The 4744-nt window shown below is 42.0% G+C and overlaps 1 long non-coding RNA gene across 1 annotated transcript; it reads left to right on the top strand.

The window, feature by feature from the left end:
* Positions 1–1480: 1480 nt before the first annotated feature.
* Positions 1481–4064, top strand: LOC120023595. The gene is made up of 4 exons (XR_005472715.1): positions 1481–1586; positions 2249–2704; positions 2878–2985; positions 3149–4064. It is a non-coding gene; the product is annotated as an uncharacterized LOC120023595 (long non-coding RNA).
* The last annotated feature ends 680 nt before the right edge of the window (positions 4065–4744 follow it).

Below are 4744 nucleotides of genomic sequence, written 5' to 3' on the forward strand. Positions count from 1 at the left end.
CACTGTTCACATTAGCAAACCCCTCGCCCATACGATGCCATACACACTGTCTGCCATCTCCCCGGTACAGTTGAAACTGTGATTCATCCGTGAAGAGCACACTTCTCCAGCGTGCCATTGAAGGCGAGCATTTGCCCACTGAAGTGCAGTCAGGTCAAAGTCCTGATGAGGATGATGAGCACGCAGATGAGCTTCCCTGAGACGGTTTCTGACAGTTTGTACACAAATTATTCAGTTGTGCACAGTGGCTGTAACGTGTACGCTAAGAATTCAGAAGCAAGTACAGGGAGTGAATTTAATAAATACCGGAACATCAAACAAAACAAGAGTAGCGTACAGACATAAAACACAGGAACAGAAACAATAACGCCCAGGGAAAAAACCAAAGGGAGTGACATATATAGGAGGTAATCAGGTAGGTGATGGAGTCCAGGTGAGTCTCATAAGGCGCAGGTGCGCGTAATAATGAGTAAACTGGCGACTAGCGCCGGAGAGGGGGAGCGGGACTGTCAGTCCACAGCAGCTGTACACTGGCTCAAATCAGTTGATGATAGGACTTAGACAAGTTGTAAATTCAACAAGTACTGATATTGTATCATATAATAGCACTCACAGCCTACCAAGAAAACAAAATCTTAGACATTTATGGTCTGTTTACATATATTTTAGAGGCTATTTATACAGAACCCGTATAAACTGTATTTTTAATTATTACATTATTTTAGGTTGACTATAATTCCATTTGTTCTGATACCACATGTCTTTTATTTCCTGCATAAGTAATTGTGACTATGGCTCGTGAAGCTGCTCATCACTCTTCTAGTGTTGATTTCCTTACTTCCACCACATGGTCCCTGCCAGAAGAATTGATATTTTTGTGTATTAGGTATTTGAGTGGATTTTTATTTTGTTCCAAGCATGTCCGTGGATGAGGAGCACACTGTTACCATTAAATACTTTATTTCTGGAAGACAAGAGGCGTATGCAGTGTTGGCTGGAAGTGATCCAGATAATTGTTCCTATCCTCAGGTGAAGATGCTGCCTGTAGTGTATTCCACGCAGAGTCGCTTTAGTAGAAACCAAGACTGTTCTCAGGGCAGGCCTGGTTGTAGCTAGATATTTTCGAGTCGCATCGGGACAATTTTAGCTAACCATACCCCTTTCATAACCTTAAAACCTAATTCTCCTAACCTGCTATGTAATATCTCCCTGTTTTGAAAAGCCACTCCCGCTAGTCAAACCCGGCTGACCTGCCCTGAGAGCAGTGTGAGAATCGACTAATGCAATAAAGAGTGTAAAAAAGGCCGTCCTACTCCTCTCCTCTCTACCTAACTTCCCATCACAGTCCCTTCAGTTTCCTTTAAGTCCCGTTAGTTTAGCTGCTCAGCCTACCTTAGTTATCCGTCACTCATCAAAGTCCTGCAATTCCCAACCAATCAGGGCGCTTGGAAATGCGCATCGGGACTCTGCACCCTCCCACTCAGGTCAGAGTGTTATTGTCGTCGAAGGGAGAAGACGCATCTTCCTGAGGACTTTTTATTGTTGACAGTAACACGAATGTCTGAATGTTGTGCGTGCATAGAAATGTAAGTTGCAGGGGGTTTAACATGCTGTGTAATAATAGGTAATTACCACTAATTACTTACTGTACTTTGATAGCTTTCAGACATATGTTCTACTGTATGGCTGTTACTATTCTTTAATGTTAGAGTTGCCAATACTGCTTTGCCTATTGTTTATCGTATGTAGTATTATTCCGTACTGCCAAAAGTGTTATTGCATTAGTCGCTTTTGCAGAAGTACTTTTGCAGAAGTGGTTTAATTGTTGTATTGGTAAGCAGTCTTTTGCATGCACACGCTACCACAGCGTTTTCCATAGTGACCTTTATTAAGCTGCTGTGGGCGAGCTTAGAGTCATCACAGACACATTTTGGAGCTTGCTCATGCACAGAGTAATTTACGACCTTGTGGCGCCAGGGAAGATCTGAGGTCTTAGCATGGCAGATTCTCACCCAAGGCTGGAGAGAGAGGGTGCCATAAATCTTGACCCTTTGTCAATCCAAGTAATTTGTTTCTCTCTCTCTCCAAATGGTGAATGTTTAAGTTTATGATGCTGTGTTTATATCCCTTTATAGACATGCCATAAGTGTAATGCCATTAGACATTTATTAATTTACATATATGTATATTGCATAGCTATAACCCTTAACTAATGCTGTTTACATGTGTGCATATCTTTGTCTTATAGAACCACAACAATAAGTTTCCAAATCATTCGGATTACCACAGTCATATAAACATCTTCAAAGGAAACAGCTGTGTCTGTGTGTGGTGGTGACTATCAAGAGTGCAGTGATGGGCCTCAACAACATGTTCCAACCGACAGCACTATAGAGTACAGAACCAAACCAATCAGTTGCAAGTCTATAGCGGGTGAGGGTATTCACAGCCGACCGCTCAGACGGGTGAGGGCATACCAGCCAACCGTTTTTACGTGGTCCTTCTAGTCGGATTTAGTGACCAAAAGTTTTTTACATGGTCCATCATTTCTCCGGATTTAGGGACCAATAGTTCTTACAAAGAGTAATCCACAACCATATAATTACCTGCCACTAACTCCAGATACAGTGTGGCTGTAACGGCTGTCGTAGTCGTTCTCCTCCTCAGACGAGGAGGAGCATGGATCGGACCAAGATGTGGATTGGTAAGTATTCATTATTTAATGGAAAAACAACAAACACTACAAAATACAAAAACCAACAAACGTGACTAACCCGAAACAGTCCTGTGTGGCCCAAATACATGACAAAGGAAAACAGGTCAGGAACGTGACAGTGGCCTTTTGTGTGTCCTTATATATATCATATTGTGTTACAGGGATTTGTGAAGAGACAGGCTATTTTTGCCTGCAACACACCTGCTGGGCTCTGCCTTGCCTGCACCAACCATTGCCATGACGGGCGTCTTTGAGCTCTACACAAAAAGGTATGAACCTGATGCAAAGGGACATTATTCACAAATGCCAGTTATGCAAACAATAATAGCGGTCTTGTAGCTAGCTGTAATTTACAATTCCATACTCATTGTAGGACAAGGTATTTTTTGTGCGGGGCATATTGCTTATTTGCATTTTTTGTTTGTCATGTAGGAATTTCCACTGTGACTGGCAAGTTTAAGTGCCAGCTGAAGTCTCCTATTTTCCAATCTACCCCTCAGTCAAGTCTTCCTGACAGCTGAACATTGATGGCTGATTTCCTCTGTCCTTTTCCTTTTGCAGGGCAAAGACTGACAAAACATTAAAAACCAATACAATCACAACTTCCATGGCTGTTACTGTACCTGTGACAGACCTTACCCAGACACTGATGATCAGGTGTGGGTTTCATTCCAGCGTTACGCACCCATTCATTTTCTCCATCACTATTGATGAATGAATGTTTTATTTCTGTCGGAATCATACGCTATGTTGATATGCTAGATCTCTAGGATTCAGTTAGTGTGTTGTTGAAAGAAGGATGGCTATGTCATTCTAAATCACAAAACACCATGTCATGGTCTTTATATTTCCCATGAGGTTAATGAGGATATGATTCAGTGTATCATCTCTGAGGACTGGTATCATCCTAGGGTATGTATCGGGCTAACATCATGATTGTTGTCAGTTCTCTTTCGAGATCTAAACTATGTTAGCCGGGATAATGGTTTTGGTACAAAGACAGGAATGATTACTCCTCCTTGACCATGTGGGCCTCTCTGTGACAGCACTTGGGTTGTATGGTGGAAAAGACTGAGGAGATGGAGAGTGAGACCTGTATGAGCAAAGCCCCCTTCCTTTGGACCTACTTCGCCCACTTAGCAGGTGTGTTATTATTCCTTCCACTGACAGAGAGTGCTAGGGATCCAGAGCTCTGGGCTTGGGTTACAAAAAACACCAACCATAAATGAGTACTGCTTTTTAAATCTCTTGCCCCTAGCTAACTAAAGATTGGAGATAACGGTACTGTTCATTCATTCATTCAGTTGAGAGAATGACAAAAGTGTGCAAAGCTATCATCAAGGGAAAGGGTGGCTACTTTGTTTAACACTTTTTTGGTTGCTACATGATTACATATTTGTTATTTCATAGTTTTGACGTCTTCACTATTACTCTACAATGTAGAAAATAGTACAAATAAAGAAAAACCCTTGAATGAGTAGGTGTGTCCAAACGTTTGACTTATACTGTACATATATAAATAAGAAATGAGAGGAAGCTATATACATGGTCAGTGCCAATACCAATCTTACAATGTGCAGGGATGTTGGAGTATTTGAGGTAGATACAGTGCATTCGGAAAGTATTCAGACCCCTTGACTTTTTCCTCATCAATCTACACACAATACCCCATAATGACAAAGCAAAAACAGGTTTTTAGAAATGTTTGTAAACGTAGAATAAAAAAAAAACTGAAGCACCTTGTTGAAGCACCTTTGGCAGCGATTTCAGCCTCGAGTCTTCTCGGGTATGACGCTACAAGCTTAGCACAAGCCTGTATTTGTGGAGTTTCTCCCATTCCTCTCTGCAGATCCTCTCAAGCTCTGTCATGTTGGATGGGGAGCGTTGCTGCACAGCTATTTTCAGGTCTCTCCAGAGATGTTCAAGTTCAATCGGGTTCAAGTCTGGGCTCTGACTTGGTCACTTAAGGACATTCAGAGACTTGTACCGAAGCCACTGCTGTGTTGTCTTGGCTGTGTGCTTAGGGTC

Source organism: Salvelinus namaycush, chromosome 28 (genome assembly GCF_016432855.1).
Source record: "Salvelinus namaycush isolate Seneca chromosome 28, SaNama_1.0, whole genome shotgun sequence".
In the NCBI taxonomy this organism is placed as follows: Eukaryota; Metazoa; Chordata; class Actinopteri; order Salmoniformes; family Salmonidae; genus Salvelinus; species Salvelinus namaycush.